The sequence below is a fragment of the Natator depressus genome, chromosome 21 (genome assembly GCF_965152275.1).
Source record: "Natator depressus isolate rNatDep1 chromosome 21, rNatDep2.hap1, whole genome shotgun sequence".
Classification (NCBI taxonomy): Eukaryota; Metazoa; Chordata; order Testudines; family Cheloniidae; genus Natator; species Natator depressus.
In genome coordinates this window covers 1891094-1913047 of record NC_134254.1, presented here as the reverse complement: position 1 = coordinate 1913047, position 21954 = coordinate 1891094, and the positions used below count along the sequence as shown (strand labels likewise).

General features: G+C 47.8%; 1 long non-coding RNA gene across 2 annotated transcripts in view; it reads left to right on the top strand.

The window, feature by feature from the left end:
- Positions 1 to 21954, top strand: part of LOC141975786 (uncharacterized) — a 267950-nt gene that overhangs the window by 181726 nt on the left and 64270 nt on the right. The gene's annotated exons all lie outside the window — the stretch shown is intronic.

Sequence of the window (21954 nt, the reverse complement as noted above, 5' to 3'; positions counted from 1 at the left end):
TTCCCCAGTAACATATAACTCAGCCAAACAATCTTTGCAGGCTTTTCCAATTCCCTGCACAGGGTGAGAGAGTTCACCCAGATGGTCAGTGATGGATGCCACTCTAAAGGGAACAGCTGAGGTGCAAATATTGACATAGAGGGACTGCTTCTCTTCTGCTTCCATCTTGTCATTGTATATGGGGTGAAATGCGACCTAAGCAGAACTGTCTGTTCGCTAACACAAAAGGTATTTTATGCCCATTTTGGATGGATGCAAATGACCACATCACGTGCAAAGAGTTGTTCTGATGAAAGAAAAGACCAAGCTATTTGCTAGAAAATGCATGGAAAGTAGGAACCAGCTGCAGTCAGGCACCAGGGGATATGAATCACCTTTAAGAGGTGAAAATATGTACATTAAAGGGCATGACCCAAAGTGAGAGAGGGAGGCACAGAGCCAGCTCCTGGCTAACATCAACTCACCATGCATTAGGAAGGAGTTACTTCTTCCTATGCTGTATCTGATTGTACTTTCCAATTAAAAAGAGCATCATTTTTTTCCTGCTGATTAGTACTAGCCAGCCAGCATGCAAATGCCAGTGAGCCCACACTTCATCATTTCCCAATCTAATTACTCGTGAAGAAGGCGGCGGATGAGCAGCAGAATTGACTGCATTATTGACTGCCGCACTCTTTGCCTGCCATACGTACAGGACGGAGATTAGACATTAATCCTCTGGACACTGAAGGTCTCTTCCAGCTTGTCACCAAATCAGATATTGGTCCTATAACTTATTTAAGTTGGCACTGGGTTGCAGCAGCAGCTTTTGTTTCCTTTGCAGCTGGAGCTTGTTTCTCTGCAGTGACCTTCCTTTGAACAAATAAAGCTGGGAGCCAAAAAAAAAAAAAGAGGCAAATAAGGTTGCAGGGTGAACATATACCAAGGGAGAGGCTTAAAAATGATGCCAAGTTATCCTGCGTGCAGCCTAATGAAACTGGCAATAAAGATAATACTTGTGAGCTCATTTAATTGTTCAGGGCACTCTCTAAACTCTACCTCATCCTCTGGGGACAGCAAATCGGACTGTCCCCATCGTACAGAATGGGGACACAGTGATTAACAGAGGTATTTGAAAAGGCAGCCTCTAATTTGGGGCCTCTGCATTTCTGAGTGTCCAACTTGAAACACCTTGTGCCCGATTTCCAGAGGCACAGTAAGAACGCGCAGGTCCCGTTGACTCCAGCTGGAGTTGTGGGTGCTCAGCACCTATGAAAAATATCAGCCCTCCAATATCTCAGGTTGGGTGCCCAAAATTAGAAGACATTTTTGAAGACTTTGCCCTAAGTTTTTATAAAGCAACCCCACAGCAGCAGAGCAGGGACTAGAACCCAGAAGTTCTTGGCTGGGTCCGAGGACAGCCCTGCCTTTCAGAAATGGAGGGTACACAAGAGTTGGCCAAATATGGTAAACCCAAAATCTCTGACTGTACATTTGCATGTTTAAATGAGCTAAGCATCATCTGTGTTCACACCCCTGTGTGCTCCTGTCCCATCAATAGTCTGGGGAACAAGCTCCCAGGAGGGAACAATCATGGAAACAGCAAACTTTATGCAAATACTGCAGAATATTCACAAAGAGTGAAGTGTTAATAAACATGAGCTTTCAAGCCAGAGACGAGACATTGAGATTGACACTTGTCCAGCTGGGAAACAGAAACAGCAACGTGTAACCTATATGTCCAGTCAAAATTAACCAACATAGGGCCGATCTACAGTACCGCTTAAATCAACTTACATCACTCAGGGGTGTGAAAAAGCCAACCCCTCCCCCGAGCGATGTAAGTTACATCGACCTAAGTGCTGTCCACACCCGCGCTCTCTCCTGCCGACATAGCTTCCGCCTTTCGCGGAGGGGGAGTTATTACATCAATGAGAGAATGCTCTCCCATCAGCATTGCATATCTTCACCAGACGCGCTACGGCTCTGCCAGTGCTTTAGTGTAGACTTGCCCAGAATAGCTTATGTTGTTAATCTCATCTGCTCACAGCAAATGGCTGGGGGCCCAGCCTCAGATCCAGGATCAGTCAAAGAGATCCTTCAGCAAATGAATGAGGAAAAAATAGTGATGTGGTCAGGGACAACGCAACAGCAAAGGGTGACGGCTGGACTCATGCACTCACGTATTTGTGATGCATTGCTTGCCCAGCCCCAATAAGCAGCTGGAGAGGTGATACTGTGGCAGCATGAGTCCACAGAAGAAGAAAGGGACGCTCATAACTACTGGGGCCAGAGGTGTTAGGGTGCGGTCTAGCGCTGTGGGAGTGAACCATCCATTCTCCCCGAATTGTTTCTTCTCCTTGTTTCTAGGCAGCAGGGCACTAAGGGAGAGACGGGGCAGATTATTGACAGGCAGCCTCTCTCAATACAACGTATCTGCAACCCGCATGTCCCCTTCCAGGACATCATTCCAAAGCTGTCCCTTCGGCAAAACTCAGACCATACTTCGGCTCACGGAGGTGAGCCGCCTGGCTCATGTCAGTCCCCCCCGGCAACTGGCACAGTGTCTATTTATTGAGTTTAAAGTAAAAGTAAGTGTGTAAATGTAACTAGCACATTGAACCCACCTCTGCTCAGGGATTTCTGGCCGTGCGGAATGCCCAGGCATTCGAGTTACAGGTTAGATCTCACTGACACTCTGAGGCAGGTGTGGTGGATTGTGGAGCAGGGAGAGGGCCACTGGTCAGGGAGCAAAGGCTGGGGACAAATGAGGCTGAAAGGTCAAACCCTGCGGCAGCCAGCGTGTAGCTGGAGTTTGTTGCCAGAGGTAGAGGGTCAGAGCAGGCAGTGGGTCCCACCAGTTCATGCTTTTGGGAGCTCAGCCTCCCGCACCAGAGACTGTCAAAGGGGTGACTGGGGCAGCGCATTTCTGCTCCTCCCAGTCCGGGGAACCCCCAGAGGCCAGCGGCTGTGGCTGGCACACAGTCAGGCTGAGAGGGGTGATGAAGGGACCCCACGCACTCATCCGTGCACATGATGTTATGCAGGGCTTGTGAGCCATCAGGGAATCATCGCTGCTGCTGTTCCAACCAGGGCGGCTGAAGCCTTGGAAGCTTTGCGGGAGAGGCCTGGAAGGAATGCCGGCCGTTCCCAGGTTGGGAACGAAGGGGCTTTTGTTTCAGTAGCTTATAAACAAAAGGGAAAGATCTTCTTCCTCTCTCTGCCTGGGAGATGGCAGGGCTGGGCGGGTATGGGGAGGACACATTTCTAGCACCCACAGGGGCCTGGAACACAGACAAGTTGCAGTTTGAAACTGGTGCCAATTCTAGTAGCAGGCATGAAAGCCACTCAGAGCAAAAGTTCCCAGCAACTCCCTGCTTGCACCCACGGAGGGAGTGAGCATCTCCACTGAGGGGACGGCAGGGGCAGGGGCATGTTCAGCTTCCCATCAGCCCCACTGAAGCTCAGGACCAGGCCTGTTTGCGACTGACATGAGAAAAGCAAAGGAAGAGCTCAGTGCAGGGCCTGAAAAATGAATGTTCCAGGAGACGATCTGGACTTAGTGACAGATGGCCACTTACACCAAAAATCACACACATTCAGGTTGCTTCCGGTCCCAAGAGACCAGTCACTTACCCGGATCAATTTGTCCCCTTGATCCTACACCAAAAACAATGCCTGTAGCCAATCCTCTAATAAACTCTCCAGAGGTTTATTAACTAGGGCAAAGGAATAAGAGAGTTATTAACAGATGATTATTTACAGGAGATTGAAAGTCTGCAGGATAAGGGACTCCTCAGGAGCATTTAATTTAACATATCTGTGCCAGGCCCAGATCCGGCATCTTGCACCCGCATGCTCTGTTCCTCAGGACAGGAAGAAGTGAGCTGAGTGCAGGCAAAGAGTCCCTGGGGAAGGAGTGAGGTGCCCCAGAGCTGTTTGCCTTCTGTAAGGATTCAGCTAGCTGGGTCTCGGGTGCATGATGACAGCCCGGCTCTGGAGAGGAGATGGAGAGGTGGGCACGTGGGCCATCGGTGGGGCACCCTCAGCCCTGGAACCTTGGGAGCCAGCCAGAGCCCCAGCGTGGGGCTGGCTGTTGGCTCTGGCTCTCCCTTGCTTTGGGCCTGCAGCCACGGGGGACATGTCCATGGCGGTGAGATGGCAGAGCCTGGCTGGCTCTGATTCTGTACCTGCTGTTGGCAATAGATTCCATTTACTCTCTGCGACAGGCCCAGCTGCACGATGGGTGCACTGTACGTGGTTAACAATCTGCCGATGGGACCTACTGATGTGCAGGTGACGCACCAGGATGCCCTGCCCTCTGGGCAGATGGAGCACAGTGTCTGCCCACTACCCCGAGCAAGCAGTTCCTTCCCCAGGAACGTGGACCCCCCAGCTCCATCAGAGCTCAATGCAGCCACATCACCCTGACATCTAGTGGCTGAAAGTATTTAGCCTGTTGCTGGTTGTTTAAAAGCATTTTGCTGTCCTGAACAATTGTGGAAACACAATTAAATATTCCATGCATTGCACTAGGCCTTAAGCAGACAGCTCGTAGCAATTAATGACCAGGACTAGGAATGTGGTTTGGATTTCTTGACATTACCTCACCCACCTGTGTCTCGCCAGGAATAGGAAGTGCAGTTTCCTACATCTGCTGACTAATTTGCATACGCTCTGTGAGGAGGTGCTCCTGGGCTCCAGGGCTGGGGCTAGTTTGGTTTTCCACGGGCATCTGGCAATGCCAGAGGCCAGATAGCATGCTGGATGTCGTGTGATGTGTCAGTTTCCCTGTGGAGCAAGGCCAGTTACTGCGTTTCTTTGGACCCACAAACACTGTCCGGAGCCAAAATACCTAGTGAAAAATGAAATTACAGCAAGAGCAGGAGGGCCGGTCTGATGCCAGGCTCCTACAGCAGCCACAGCTGGCATGAGCCCACGCCTCAAACCTAGGCCCTCCCAGCATCGAGGATGCACTCGGCACTGCAAGCCCAAGAGCTATAAACCCCAACAGAAAAAGAAAAGGAGGACTTGTGGCACCTTAGAGACTAACAAATTTATTTGAGCATAAGCTTTCGTGAGCTACAGCTCACTTCATCGGATGCATTCAGTGGATCCGATGAAGTGAGCTGTAGCTCACGAAAGCTTATGCTCAAATAAATTGGTTAGTCTCTAAGGTGCCACAAGTCCTCCTTTTCTTTTTGCGAATACAGACTAACACGGCTGCTACTCTGAAACCCCAATGGGTTTCCCAGCCCACCTCCAGGAGGGGAAGTGATGCTCACAGTCAGTACGGCAGGATGTCTTAATCCCTTTTCAGAGGGAAAGGGTGGAATTGCTCTCTTCACATGCCCTCTGCCCTCTCTCCTGTGTGCTCTTACTGAGGCTAAGCGTGGATTAACAGTGATCTTCCCTCTTGCTTGGGAGGATTAAGCATCTCATCCGCCTGCAGTCATTATGCAGTTGGCTTACACTTTTCATTGTAAAAAGATGCTTTTCTTTATGGAATGTCCCTTTTTCAGCCCTTTCGAGAGGGATCCAGCGCTGACTTTGGGACATGACCAGCAGCTTTCTGACCATTTCTGAACACTCTTTTCTCTCCCGCCATTAGCACATCTTGTTAAACAACACAGGGAGCTGCCTGCACATGCTGACGCTGCTACTGATCTTACTAGACACCACCTCTGCACTGTGCACTCCTGCCCGTCCAGTTCCTTTTTCCACCTGCTTGAGGTCTCTACCAGCCACCACTGTTGTGGCTTGACCAGACCAAGATGTGTGGGTAGTAGTCCTGTTTCAAAGACTATGAGCTATGCAGTAGTCAGCCTGAAAGGCAGTGTGGACTATCAGTTACTGCTTGGGACTGAGGCTCAAATGACCTGGGTTCGAGTTCCCACCTCTGCCAGTTACTTGCTGCATCACCTTACTTAAGTCACTTAATATCTCGGTGCCTGACTTGGCTCAGCTGGGGATAATGAGACTTGCCTTCCTTTCAGATCCATGGAGGGAAAGTGCTAAAAACAGCAAAGTGTATTATTTATCATTGTCCTGGATTTGTTGTTATTGGTAGGTGACCTAACTAGCACATGCATACTGTACCCTGAGCTAGCCCCCTGCTGTAAAAACGGGTCTTCTCTCCCTGGGGCCATGCTGGGAGCTGTGCATTATAAAGGTCTGAACATCAGATGCCAGCCTCATGTCCAACAGCCCATCAATGTAGGTGAAGGGATTTTCCAGAACTCAGTTTCCTTCTTGAGGCTGAGCAGCTGACCCCCCTTGCACAGAGCAGCAGCCCAAATCTGCGCCTCTGCCTGACTAATGCAGCCCCCTGACCTCTGTTGGTATGTCTGTACCCCTCTGTGGAGAGGACAGGCTGTCAGAACAGGAGAAATATGCCTTAATGAGCAGAGGAAAAGGAGGAAGTACAGCTGGAAGTTGGCAGGGATATTACTGACTGCACAATTAGCAATGAACAACTCCCTAATGATTGTTATAAAGTTTTAAACCAGCTAATGGGTCCTGGAAAGAAGAAGTTCATTGAAAGTACAAAGCATAAAAGAGTGAACACAAGCTGTGACATTTGAAATGAGAAAGCAGGAGCTAGTTTCTCTAAAAGTGATTATGGAATTATAGTACTGCAGTAGTTATCAGTTAGCGATGTGCTTGGAATATAATTCTAGGACGCTGCTTACGGCTTCATCCGTGTGACACTGAAGAATGTGCATCTGCGTGGTCCTGGTGGCCGGGGAGTCAGCCACCCAAGGCAAAAGGTGAGATTGGCAAATCACCAATAAGAATTTGACTTTCAATGGGAGCTGGGCTCTGACCTGTCCTTTCTGCAGTTAAAATGATAGCTTGCCATTTCAACACAGGCTTCAGTACATCCCAGTTCCTCTTGTGAGCTGTCTGTCTGCCACCTCACCTGGAGCCAATGCAGATCAGCTCCAGCCCAGACAGTTGTAGCAAATGGTCAGAATTTTGCAGGCATATTCAGATAAGTTGGACGCTAAAGAGGTTTGACTTTTCCAGCCTCTCTTCTCCCATAACCTTGTCTCTCAGACCAGGGCACATGAAATCCAAAGTTCCCGACATAAAGAATCATGTGCACAGATGCCTGTGAGTTGGTCACTGGACCAATCTGACATCCCCTAGCTGAGCTGTGTTCTGCAGATGGGCTCAGTAGTGGTTTGTAACTGGCCTCTATTCTTTCTGATTAGCATTAGCATGTTAGTGACAATCAGAGCTGTCATGTACTCATCCCTAAACAAAAGAGCTGGTCACAAACATTCAGAGGAGGCATTGCTTAGTCAGAATTTGCCAGCTCCATGAGAATGAAACAATCCGGGGAGAGAATTTGATTTTGCTGAAGTTCCAGTGAAACTCAGGTAGGTTGCAAAACATGCCTGGCTTCCTGCCAGCTTGCCCACCTGGCTCCTTGGCAGCCCACCTGCAGGGTGCTGGGGAACCTGAGTGTGCAGAGTCCATGACTCGCTAGCAGCCCATTAGGCAGACTTCACCAGGGCCAAGGCTCCATTCCCTTCCAGGAAGAATTTTGACATTTGGGGGTCTCATTCCTAATCAGAATAAAACCGGATTTCAAAATATTGAAACCCCCAGTGAAACTGAATTCCCTTTCTCCACCTAGCGATACTAAACACTAACCTTTTCCCCCTTCTCTGGGGTCTTGAAGCCATGGTTTTGGGAACCGTAAAGAGAAGAAATGAGCAATGTACATGAAATCTTGGGGCTCTGGCTTGTTTCTTTTTGGCGCATGGGCTCATGCACAGACAACTGCTTCATCCAAACACTCTGACTTGTGCAGAGGTCCACTGCTTTCTTCTCCATCCAGAAATTTGGAGAGGCCCCTTGTGTTACCCAGATTGGCAGCTGGTGTCACATTGGCCCATAAATGTTCCTTGGAGTTTGTAATTTCTGCCACTTCCCATCACACAAAGGCACCTGGTAGGTTGTCAAGTCATATCATGGCATGTCACGTCGGTGAGGGTAGCTTCTTGACCTTTAATTTGCATTCTTCACTTTTGTATGTGGGAACAGGCACGCACGCCCACCAAGTCTTCCTAGCTCCAGTCTGGGGAGATAACGGACTCTGAATGAACCAAGAGTTTCTATTATTCACCAACCAAAAAGTTATGTTCTGATGACTGGGCCTCCCCGACTTGAACCCCAAAAGTCAGTGGGCTGGATCCCAGGCTCTGGCTGAATCCAGGAACCTTAATCCATGAAAATCCCTGCCACTGAAATTGCCTTCCTCTCCTGCTTGTCTAGCCTTCAGAGCACTCACAGACGTTCCCACTGAAATCAATGGGGAAACGCCCATTGACCTGGGGAGGGCAGGTTTAGGCCAGCAGTGAGTGGGCACTTTTAGAAAGGCCATCCTCATTGTGTCTGCCCCACGGTGACTGGTGACAGACAGTACAGAGCCTTGTCTCCCACTTCCGAGAGCCCTTTGCAGTCCTCTTCTCTTCTCCCATGTTCCATTCAAGTGTCTCCGTCTGGCTGCTCCCCTTCAGCGCTCCCTGCGTCTCTGGCCTTGAGTCTCTTCCTCCCCCTAAGCTCCTCTTCTCTCCAACCTACTTTGCACTCTCCGGGACATAGACCTTCATCCAGGCCACCCTGCACTCTGTCTCTCTGTCGGTCTTTGTCAGGCACCCTCCCTCTCCACCTCCAAATCATTTATAAAAATCCACCCATCGCAGCTCTCTGCAAGCACATCCTGCCATCACATACACCGGTGTGAATCTGGAGTGACTCCACTAAAGGCAATGGGGGTTCAGAATTCCACTGGGTTAAATCAGGGCAGGGCTGCCCATAATATCCCAGTGCTACTCCTTGTCCATTATTGGTACTGAGCCTAGATGGACCCTGATCAGTAAGCTCCCTGTGCCCGGGTTTTGTTTTGAATGGCTGTGAAGCACCCTCATCCTTCTAGAACTGAGGTTCCCAACCATCATTCCCCAAGGACCCCTTTGGCCTCTGACTACATGTCCCAGACCCCTTTCATTCCAGTATTACCGGAACAATGTCGCCAGTGTGGCAATGCCACCCTAGCACAACTGCTCACGCACTGTATGTGTTCACCAAATTGAAGATCGCCCTGTCCTGTGCTGCTAACATTTATTACTCTTTTTTTCGTTACACGTGACTTTCATTTCATGTGCTGCAGACACTGCAATGGCACCACTCCAATTTAATTAAGTAAATAAGGTTAGAAATGATTAATCACAGTAGCATGGCCTCTCACACATCAGACTTTCTGTAACACTTTTCACTGTAGCCTATACTATGAGAACTGCCCTAATCTGTGTATATGCCCCCGTCTAGTCTGGTTAGCCTTTGCCATTGGGTCAGTTAAACCATCTGACCATCTTTATGCCAACTGATGGCATTTGACCATCTTTATCAGCTTTATCAACTAGAGCTTCACTCAAGAACAGTACCAGCAGCAATGTGATGGGCTGGTGAAAAATGTAGGTCCCTTTTTAGCCGTACCTCAGATTTGTTGTGAAAATGAAAGGCACTTTCCGTACCCAGAAAACCATCATTTTATTGTGAAATTTCTCTCAATATGGCAGATTCCCAGCCCCGGTAAGTTCACAGTTTTGGGCAGCGCTCTCATGATTAGAGTCAGGCAAATACAACACAAAAGGGTTTGTGGAACATTCATTCAATGAAAAACAGATATTTGCTTCCGCGGTGTCCACAGCCCCTTTTATTTGTTCTCTTTTAACTTTCCTCTTGGTAATTTTTAGTTCACAAGGATGTGCAGAGACCTCATGCATCTTCATGCCATAAGCGTTTTTAAAAAGTTTCACTCCTCCAGTCCGGGACAGAAACAATACCATGTGACTGAAGTCACAAGTCACACAGCACAAATCCAGCACCTGTGATACATCCACAACACCTTTACCAAGAACCAACCTAAAATGTCTCCTGATGTCACCCTTGTTCTTAGGGCTTATCCTGACTACCAAGGACTAAGGAAACCCATTCTGCTGTGCCAAACGGAGTGACTGAGCTTAGAACCCTTGCCACAGTCTTCCTCTGGGTGCAGCTCGTTTACCTGAACCGTGGTCCTGGGCAAAATTCTGATAGTGAGACCCTAGAGGAGGTGGAAGGTGCCTCCTTTGAGGATTTGCTACTGTTCTGAAACTCAAGGCTGAGTTTATTGAAGTCCACGAAACTCAGCCTGGCTTACAGTGAAGCAAGGTTGATTTATGCTATTGGCCATAAGCCACACAAAGCAGGGAGCTGAATCTTTCAACCCAAAACCAAAAACTTCGTGATTTTGAGCTGACTTCCCCCTGGAAATTTTTCCCTCCAGAGCGCATGCAAACAGTGGAGTCCCTCGCAGCTTGAAATGGTTTGAAGCCCTCCTGCTATAAAGATCAGTGGCCAATCAGCACTGGTGTCCCACCTTCTGTCCGATCAGATAGGATCAGCAGGGTATAATGTCCGGTGATACAGAGAGCTCTGTTATAGCAGAGGGCCAGTCTTGCTATAGGTAAGACTGAGTGGTGCTCTCTGTTTAAAGTGGACGGTTCTTAGTGTATGTAAATAGTTAATAGGTAGGGTGCGACTCAGTGGCACCCAGGAAGATGTAACATAATTCCTGGGTTTTGTAGGGCCAGTAACACTGTCTATTGTAATGCACTGCGAATGGCTTCCCTGGGCAGCTCTTAACATTGGTCACCAGTGGCGGCCAATGTCCGATGTTTCAGGAAGAACACGCTCTCTCCTTTGCAATGCAGCTAGAGATGAGGGGGCGGGCGGACGGAGGAGGAGAGAGAGATTAGGAAGGTCTTCCTAACCCCGCACAGTGATCAGTTTACACCCTGCAACGTGAGATTTGCTGCCCTCACCTTATCTGAAACCACCTCGCTATCCGTGCTGGTAGTGGTATCAATGGTATCCAGCCCTCTGTAAACCCTGACCCCCGCACTGCCTGGGATGGGGCCCCTCTACCTACCGCTGCCACTTCTTGTTCTGACATGGTGATGAATATTCAGTGACAAGCCATGTCAGGTTTCCTCTTCTTCCCTGCACGTCGGCTCTCATCCGATGAAGTGAGCTGTAGCTCACGAAAGCTCATGCTCAAATAAACTGGTTAGTCTCTAAGGTGCCACAAGTACTTCTTTTCTTTTTTCTTTTTACAAATACAGACTAACACGGCTGTTACTCTGAAACTTGATTCCATTAGTCACTTTGTATTATTTACCAGGAGAGGAAGCTGGGAATGCTGGCTGAATGCAGGTTTGCTTTGCCCGTTGCATTCCCTGCCTGCATAGTTAGCCCCAAAGTCCCTCTCCTGGGGATCATTTGGCAGAAGAGTCATTTACTTGATTCTCCCCCACCCTCCAAATAAAGATTCTTAATCTGCTCAGTTAGGAATCAAAACAATCACTGCTTTCCCACTTCCTGCACAGACCTGCGGGGGTGGGCGCAGCGTCTCTCCCCAGCTCCCAGCAAACTTCTAATAGCACATGCTATCACAAGGCCTCCTATTGCGAGGGTTTTACAAAGTCAGTCAGCGCTTGTTTCCAAGTACGCTACCACGTGTCGTCGTCAGTAACTAAACTTGAACAGTAATCGTTCCAAATAATCAGAGCACACTTAGGTGTGATGCCCTTTGGTTTGGGTTTTGTAGGTTTCTCGGTTCCCCAGTAAAGTGCTAAACACTTAGAATCATAGAATATCAGGGTTGGAAGGAACCTCAGGAAGTCATCTAGTCCAACCCCCTGCTCAAAGCAGGACCAATCCCCAATTCTTGCCCCAGATCCCTAAATGGCCCCCTCAAAGATTGAACTCACAACCCTGGGTTTAGCAGGCCAATGGTCAAACCACTGAGCTATCCCTGCCGCCCCCCCATTCCTGAGAATGTGGTCACACTAGTGCCGTGCTGGCTGAGTTACCCACGCAGGGGGAGTATGTCTGAAGGAGCATGAATTCCCCTGGGAGTTGAGCAATCCCAGTTGGGGCAAGGGCAGATGCTGTAACCCTCAGAATATCAGATCTGAGCAGGGGCTTAATAGAAAAACAAATTTTCTTGCAAAAAGTCAGGGGCTTTCTCTTGTGTGCGTGTGACTTTTATAAAAAAATAAAGAAAAAGCTTTCCTCCATTTAGCTGTGATCAAACATAAAGGGCCTTCTGAAAATGATTCAGGGGACGATTTGGAATAACTCTAATTATTTCTGCTATTGACCCAGGATTCTCAGCCTGTTCACTGCTTTGGTGCAGTACATGCTTTCTCCTTGAATATGTTGTTTTCAAGAAGCCACAAAATCCCACTTCATTACAAACCCCTGCCCCCCACACCTATCCATGTAACAAGCCTCCTCCACTCTAAGCCTTTCTGCAAGGGGTGAAGTCAGAGGGCTCAGGGTCATAATGAATCTGGGGAAACATTTCTTAGTCTCGAGGATTGATTCAGTGGATCTCTGCCTCCAATGATGCTGGGAGAGGCCAAATTCACAGCTCAGTCCTTGGCACATTAGAAAACAGACTTTCAAGACAGAGGGCACCAGTTGATTCAGGAGGACTGTGAGAGATCAGGTGCAGGGCGGGAACATGGAGGTGAAGTCAATCAGAGTGGTGTTTGGCTGCAAAGGATGATAAGGGAAGTGGTGTTTTCTGGTGATTAGAGCAGGAGACTGGGACCTAGGACATCTGTGTTCTAAGATCTACCTCTATCTCATTGTACCACCTAGGGCAAGTCACTTAATTTCTCTTTGACTCACTTCCCCAGCAGTAAAATAACAGGTATTAATGTTATTTACCCACCTCACAGGGATGTTGTGAAGCTTGAAAATGTTTGCAAATGCTTTGAGGCTCATAGGTGTCTAGTGATAATTCCATTGTTATTACATGCAGTTATAAGGTGCTCGTCACTGAAGTATTTTGATGCGCTTGACGTAGCATTCACCCTCCTCATCACTTGTAGAAGTAGCAAATAGGCACTTTTCTCTACCCCCAGATTCCTCAGAGATGGGAGCATTAAAGGTGCATGTGAAATAGATGCTTGTAATACATAATAGATGCTTGTGTTTAATTGCTGTCAAGTCACCCCACTTTTTTGTGAGTCCTTTTCTCCTTTCTGTTGTGTATGCTGCAGAATTGTCACCAATTCAGATCAGGGAAGAGACAGAGGGGGAGAAATGTACTTCATAGCTGGAATCAAGTAGGTTGGAATAAGCAAAGTGGCACTCGCCATAGGCCAAGAGTCATCAGAAGGATTTCAGGGAGAGGAGCAATAATATTTATGGTATTAAACAAACCAGGGATCACAGCCAGTGGTGAAGGTAGCAAAAAAAGAAGATCAATATAATAGTTAATGGATACAGAAGGGCAATTTAATTGGGTGTTGTGTTTGATAAATTATTTGCGAAGTTAAACACACCATGAAACTAGCACAGGCCTGCCTTCTGAGGAGTTAAATGAGTCAGCCAGCATAAATTGAGCCCAAATGATTAATGTTTATAAGTGCCTTTGTTTGCTAAGCTGACAAGTCACCAGGAGTAAAAACAAAGCTGGAATATTTTTAATTGTGTTTTACTCGTGTTTCCCCATTTTGAGTTGGTTGTAGGAGCAGGACTTTATTTGGGGAGGGGAAAGTGAGTTTCTTGCTAGTATGTGGGGCTTGAATTGTGGGCATTAGTTGACATTGCACAGCTCACCCCCTGACAACATCTCCTCAGTGGCTATGGGAGACGCCTCTCATTTTGCTTAGCCGGGGGAGGGAGCCCTTTTTACAAGGAGCAGACTGACATGTGCTGGGCATTGCCAAGCCACCGATGGCGGGCACCCCGGCTGGGAAAAGGGATAGTTTGTGACCCTGGCAGTATGATGGGGACACCAAAGTCTGTCTCTCTAAGTAGAGAATAAATGTCACCAGAACCAAGACTGTCACGGGAAAAGTGGGAAAACGTCTTTTTGCAGCGTGATGATGAAGTGCATCAGGAAGTGTATTTAACGTGCTGTTGGGACACACAGTAATGAGGGACAGGAGGCACAGGATGCATTGGCCATCACTGTCTTGCCAGACAGCACATGCCCTGGATTTTGCAAGGGTATCTGAGAGAGAGTTAACGCTAGTCTGTTGATCCTTTATGCCACAGTACAAACAAGGTGACAATCCCTAGCACAGGGCCTTGTGGACAAAGGCACTCTAGGTGGGGAACTAGCAGGCTGCTATAATGGGCAACTGGTTGAATATAAATAAGGTTGTGTCTCATCGCCTGGCGGTATTTGTGAGGATGTCGCACTGTGCAGACATAGGAAATCAGGCAAATAATTTCAAGTGCCTAACTTCATTTTGAAACTCCCCAGAATTTCTGTCAGGAAAAAACGAGCGTACAGTGAGCAGCCGAGTCCAGGTTAGACAGGGACTGTAGGAGCAGGGGAGGGAGCACTCCAGCAAGTGGCCAAAATACCTGCCCTGCGTACTCCCCGTGCTGACCAGCTCAAGCTGAGTGTGCCTACACGGCCGTTAAACACTCCCAGCTGGCCCGTGTCAACTTGCTCGGGCTGGGGCTGCAGGGCTGTCAAATGGCTGTGTACACGTTCAGGCTCAGGCTGGAGCCTGGGCTCTGGGACCCTCCCCCCATCAGGCTTGAGCCTAAACATCTACACAGCAATTTGACAGCCCCGCAGCCTGAGCCAGCTGCCCCAGGCCAGCCACAGGTGCTTAATAGCAGTGTAGACACACCCTCTGAGTCCCTTGTGCTCCAGCCATGGTGCTGAAAGCGACTGAGGCTTCCATACTCCAGTCCCAAGCAGTCGTGCTGACGGTTCGCCTCATCGTTAGGTACGAAATAAGCTGGGTCATTTTCCCCCCATTTGTCTGTTTTTAAACACGTCAAGGACACAGAACCCATCCAGATGCTCTAGGCGCCCTGAGAAACGAGTAAGAACACAGACCAAAGTATCACTCCTGGGAGCTGAGGCACCTAATACCAGAGGTTTGCACTTTTAAATAAAGTTGTGATCCGATTTTCTGAGACAAGACCTCAATGTCAGCTGAAGGTCAGTTGAAAACCAGGTCCCTCACTTTAGGCAATCACTTTGGCTACATGCTCTATCAAGAACAAAGCCAGAAGTAGCTGACCTCCCCAGCAAGCCATCCAGCAAAACATACTAAAGCTAATACTATACCTTGATTCCCACCAAGCCCCATGTCCCACACACCTCTGGCCTCTCCTGGAGATGAGCTACTGCCCTCTATTCAGGTTACCCCGAGCATATTTGTGATACTTGCAGATACTGCGCCTGCCACATCCCTCAACACGGCTATGCCACCCTGAGACAGACAGGTCCGCTGTTCCGCAGCTGTTCCTTGATCTTTCTGTAGATGACCGGAATTGCATTCACACCGGATGGCCTACCACCACATGACACTTTCAAGCTCATAAGGTTGGTTTACAATGTAGACGTTCCCATTGCCAGGTAGATCATTATGCAGAGAGCAGATTTCTGATTAACAGTTTTCTCCTGCTCATCAGAATCTCTGTCATCAGCATTTGATCTCAGACTCCAAAATCCGACTGCCTGGTATTCTGTGAAAGGTCAGAGGAACTGAGCTGCTGACTCACTGGTTTACAGCCTCAGGGCCCTTTGAGGAAGGGCTGAACAGGGAAGCTCATTCCAATATAAACATGGAGAGCACTAAAACAGGTGTTGCTAAGTCTATAAATAGTGGATAGCCTGACCAGGCATATTCAAATGAAGCTGCTGTCTCATTCTTCCAACAAAGAAAACTGTAACAAGGATGGCAAGTGACAGGAGCTCTGATAGCAGTGGATTAGGCTTCCCTCTTTAGTCATCTCAGCTTTCAAAAATCCATGCCTATGATTTCCCTATTCCCTTGGAAGTTAATGGGGGGTAGGCAATTTACCAGCATCCTGGGTTTCATAAGCTTACTGACGACTGTATTTTCTCCCTCTGTAGAGCAAAAATATCTACTCCAGTGTCTAGAGGAGGCTTTCTATTGCTCTCATGACTAGAGTTAATGGCTGGAGCCATGCACAGCATTTGTGATGAAACACAAAATCAGGTGGAACTCTCCTGGCTTGATTAAATCCTGGATCTCCTTTATAAAATGTCCTGGGCTGAGTTCAGAGTAAACCTGGATTTTGTATTTATGGGGATGGAAACCAAGTGAATCTGAATGGTGTCTTGTAGTTTTGCAGTAAAACTTAAAAGCTAAGAAAAATTCAGCCAAAGCTGCTAAGTTCTTTTGAGCTTGAAACTCAAAGGAAAACTTTGGAAGAGAGTTAGGGAGGGTGGATCTCCATAGACCAAAACACCAAAGTTCACAAGCCCCTTGCACCTCAAAATCACTGAATTTCACCCAACTCTGGCTCTGAGTGCATCAAGACTCATTTCTTGTCACCATCTCACTGTTCTGTCATGTAATGAACGATTCTGTGTTCCTCCTTGTAACATGCTTGCTACATTTATCGTGTAGTCCTATTTTTGCAGAATAGGCAATTAACTTATTATGTGCAATTTTTAAAAAATGTATTGCAATACACTGTGTTCATGAAAGCAACTCCATGCTACTGGGAGCTCTGTGCTGGTATGGTTGCACTAGTGCATAACGTATAAACACACGGATATACACTCCAAATCAATTGTGAGAAAATATAGCATGCAATTGATTGCCTGAAAATAAGTGGCAGTATTTTGGTCTCACATTTAAGCCTATAAAAATGCTTCTGTATATTACTCACATGTAGCCATTATGGGAATTTGTGCCGAGCATAAGCCAATTAAATTTTAACTTTCACCCTCTTTTTTTTTTTAACAGTTCCTCCTACTAATAAAAAGGACACTTCTTCCTTTTAATTCTTTTGAATAGCATTTGGAATGTTGGTACTCAGACAGGGCTGGCTTCTGAAGCCAGTTACCAAGGTCAGCATTACGCTGTGGCTGCTTGTCTAGAGTAGATTTGGCCTTTGGTTTCCCTTCTTTGTGCAGCTTCCACCATCATTCTCTAAACCACAAACACACAGGAATGCGAAATCTGACCCTAGCCAGGTCTATGCTAGGAAAGGCTTGAAGGTGCAGCTATACCAGCAAACCCTCCTAGTGTAGATTCAGCTTAAACTAAGCTAAATTGGCAAAAAAAAAAAAAAAAAAAGTGACTTTGCCAGTACAGTTTATATAGGTTCCCTGTACAAAATAAGCGATACCATCAAAAGCACATTTACGCTGGTATAAACTGCTTCTACACGAAGGCTTTTCCTGCTGTGGAAATGTCATAAAATCACACTCCTTGCCAATATTACTATGCCAGCAAAGTTTCTAGTGTAGACCTGGACTTAGACATACGCTGTTTGTATCCAGAGGCCACACTCTAAAACTCCCAGAGATCCAGAGAGAGACACACACATGTACCAATCCTTTCTGATACACCACACTCATTGAGTCTAGCCGCGGAGCCACGGGGGTTATATCTGTTGAGATCAATACATATGAACCAAATCCCTAGTGGCTGTCAATGCAGTGTCCCAGCAATACTCACCCTCTATCTTCATCACAAACACAGTAACCCCATGTCTTCCTGCTCATAGCCACCCCTCCCCAGATGCCTGGCAGGATCACAAAAGAATAGGAAATCTGGGCTCTGATGACCGGGAAGGGGTGACTTCTCAAGGGAAGGGCCCCTCATAGAGCATTCCCTGCCAGCAGCTACCTCTCTTTTAAACAGAATTATCATCTTGTGCCACTCCACTAATGGCTATGGCCATAATCTCACAGGGTGAGAAAGAGGCGCAGCCCATCAGGTAACAGTGTCCCAAGCCATTATAGCTTTACAGATTAAATGCAGCACCTTCAGCTCCACCCGGGAGCCTGTTCTCAGTGCAGATTTCTGGAGGCCAGTGCAACATTTTCGTGATGTGACTTATAGGTTAGTAAGTGAGCCCTGTACCAACTTCAGCTTCCAGATGGTCTCAGGGTGCAGCCCTGTGTAGAATACACTACAGCTATCTAGCCTTAAGTCCTGCTCTATTTAATGTTATTCTATTCTGGTAGCGCACCCACCAATGCGGTACCCTAAAGCGAGTGAAGTGAGACCCTTTTAACTGCTTTGGCTGGAATCTGTGTTTCTGGAGAATGTTCTGAGCGCAAGTCCTGCAGTTGGCTATGCAAGCTTTGTGCCTACGGACAAGACAGGCCGGCGCAGTGACAGAACCATGACAGTGGCACTGGACACACTTCTAACCTTACCATGGCATTGCAGACTGCACAGATTTTGCTCAAACTACATACACGCAGTAAGAACGATGGCAGTTTAGTTAGAGGCTATTTCTGCCATCTGCAGACCAAACAATTCATTTCTTTCATTATATCGCAAACACTGTTAACAGATTCATGGAGAGAAGAGCAAACAACTGTGAAGAGTTCATGTTGTAAAATTATGTTAAATGGTGTGTAAAGGCCGATTCAGCATCCAGACCTATCACGCTACATCAGGCAGGATCTACCTTGAATACTCCCCTCTGCTGCTGATTTCCAGTGTTGAGCTTGCCTCAGTTATTTTGCCTGTTCTGACTCTTGTGCAATTTCTGCAGGGTAAGATATCAGGGACACCAGAAAAGTGCTCTTAGAAAGCTGATGTTATATCCTGCACATGAGGAAAGGTAGTTTCACAAACTATCATTGGCCGGCACTTGCCTCTAACATGATAAATGAAAAGACCCTATATATGTTTCAAATGGCATCCGAAGGGCTCAAGAACTTAGCAAAAACAATATGCACAATACTCTTCACTTATATAATGCTGCTTGTCGTCCCTGGACCCCAGAGAGCATTACCAACATTACCTGCATGCTTGGCGGTGTTTTTATGTCCTTTTCCCAGATGGGGAACAGAAGCACAAGCTGGTGAAGTGACTTGCCCAACAGCACGCTGCAAGTCAGTATCAGAGCAAGGACTTTCTCTGAGCACTAGACCCTCCCAGTCATCTGCACTGAAACAAAATTTGGTTGTTGAATAGTGATCGTTTTTCTTACAGCAATAGAAAACACCAGCTCAGACATCAGAAATGTCCCCCAAAACGCAGGCAAAATATGCATGGTTCAATAGTTTATCAAGACTGCTGCCGCCTGTTACTTATGGGAAATGCATAAACATTCTAGACTTCCCTTCTCCATACCAGCCACAGCCCCGTTGGCTAGCAGCTGGGAGACGTCTGCACAGCAAGGGCCAGACAAGGTTGAAGGAGCAGAGACCCTTCGACCATTTGGCACCACTCCTGTCAGGCTGAACTCCCAGTCGTGAGTGTTGTGAGTGCATGGCAGAACGGGTTGCTTTTGGCCAAAAAACAGAATGGGTCTTTTGTCTCCAAGGTTGCTTTTTGCTGTGCTGTGAAAAGCCACAACACTTCCTAGGGGAGTGAGCTGCAGCCTTCCTGTGCATTTATAAAAGCCCTCTCACCCGCTGTCATAAAACACGTCACAGGGTCTATGGCATGCTGGGGCAAATGGGAAGGTTTTAAAGGGAGATGTAAAGAGAGCGGGGGACGATTGATTAAAAGGCTCTCAATAAAGTGCTGAGAATTCAGAGCGTGGTGACAAGAATAATGAAAGAATCAGGAGGTCTTTGGCTTACGAGGAGAGGTTAGTTAGTGCGACTGACTGACAGGGGAGAAGACAAAGGAGTGATGTGCTAGCTGCCTGTAGATCTCAAAGAGGCAGTGATGGACGGGAAGGAGGGGGGCTGTCCAGCAGGGAAAGGATGGCAAGACAATAAGCCACAGCTTGAAACAAAACAAAGAGACAGTTAACTTGACATTAGCTGCGGGGGGAGGATTCCGGACTGGAATCCTCCGCCCCAGAGCAGCACCATCAGCAAGTGGGAGAGGAGGCCCTCAAATGGGCAACATCACCGTGCTGACATGTTGCCCGGGAGATGCAGTGGGTGCTTTTGTTTGGCCTCGTGGGTAACTCCGATGTGTCAAGCCAGTCCTTTCATTGACACACCTAGAGCACAGCTGTCAGGCTGCTGCAGCCACAGCAATGCATGCTGTGGGGAATGGGTCTGCTGGGGGCAATGCCCAGCCTGTACGCTGGGGCAAGTGATGGGCTTGAGATATGGGAGAAATGCGATGGCCACTTGCTCCCATGAGAATGAGCATTGTGACTGTGACTGACAGCTGAGGGGAGGGAAATGACCAGGGTGTTACAGAGTGCGTTCCATGGAGAAGGGGACCCTGGCCCAGCTGGGCTCTGACATAAGCATGGAGAGACCGTAAGCCCTGCTCTTGGGCTGTAACTAACTAACTATGCTTAATTTGTAATGAAAAACATGCCGGGCTCAAGCAATATTTTTACTTTCATAGCTGACACGGCAAGCCCAGAGGGGTCGGGGCTATGAACAGCCAAGCCCAGAGGTCCCAGGGCTCAGCCCTGGCACAAATTAAGCACTGCATCCTACCAAGGCCAAAGTCTTCAGACTTGGGCCCCAGCCCTGCAAAGACTGATGCCTCTGCTTGATTCTACCCAGGAGCAGTGCCATCAGAGTCAGTGGATCTACACACGGGTCATGCGTGTGAAATTAATTACACACAGGGTCACAGCCTTGGGACATCGGAATTCAAGTGGCTTGATTTTCAGAACTGCCAAGAACCCACAGTGCCATGTGGCCTGCAGCAAACGTGCCTCACACCAGGCTCCTAAAAATGGAGGCAACCACCTTCAGTGTCTGCTTTTGACAATGTTGGGCTAGAGGTGTGAGTGCTCGGCACCTCTGAAAATCAGTCACTGCAGATGCTCCTTGATATACATTTCGCCACCTAGCCTCAGGTTGCTGTATTGGAAAATACCAGCCCATACATAGAGGTGAGAATGGAATAGCCATTTCTGCCGCTACCCTCTCACTGCTCATTGGCATTTGAATTCATTTCACTCCGTTGGATGTGTCTCCTGCGTCTAATTCATTTACAGAATATTACTCTTGTGGCTGGACATTTTTTAGTCTGATTGACCTTTATGCACCAATCACAAATATCCTTTTTTATTGTCTCAGCACCTGAAGGAGGAAATTCGGGATTGCTCTTATTTTTTTCCACCCCTTAAATGACTGGTAAAATAATAACGTTAGTCTTGGTTTTAGCCACAGATTAAAAAATTACACCAGCTGTTTTCCCACAAGGACTGGGTAAAAAAAATAAAACTGATGGTTTCCTGAACAGTAGCTGGACTGGAGCCGTGGGACAGATCAGGACAGAAAGAAGGTTCCTGAACTGATGCTGGCAAATGTTTTAGCCACATTAACCTGGCTCTTATTTTAATCAACTTAAAATTCTCTGTTTTAAAAATGTTAAAGTAATTCATTGTGCAAAAGCCAAAGCTGTGAGATCCAGTCACAGCGCAGAGACTGATATCATGGTGAAGACTGGGGAGTGGGAGACCTGGCTTCTATTGCTGGCTGTGCCACAGATTTTCTGTGTGACCCTGGCCAAGTCACTTAAGCTCTGTGCCTCAGTGCCCCCATCTGTAACACAGAGGTAATGCAGCCCTTTTTGTCAGGCAGGGTTGTGAGGCTATACTCAGTCAGGTGCTCAGACAGTACAGCGATGAGTGTCCTAGCAAGGTCTGTGCTTATAAGTCAGCCTGTAGGACTGCTAGCATGCCAGGAGCATCAGGAAGGAGCAGTGTATGTGACAGAGCTTTCCTGTGCTTCGGGAACCTTGCACTGCTACTGCCCAGGCAGTACCTGTGCTGTGGAGAGAGAATATCGCTGCCCTGGTCTGTCATGAAAAATAAACAGGTCCTTAGAGCCCCACCTTCTTTCCTCCTCCACGTCCGTTAGTCGTGACCGTCCCCCCATGGGAAAACAACAGTTAAATACAGTCGTGTCTCCACCATTCCTCAGGCTGTTGCTTTCCAAACTGTTTATACCACACACACCCCTGCATGCCAGCCAGCCGCTCCCTCCGTCGCACACGCTTTGCC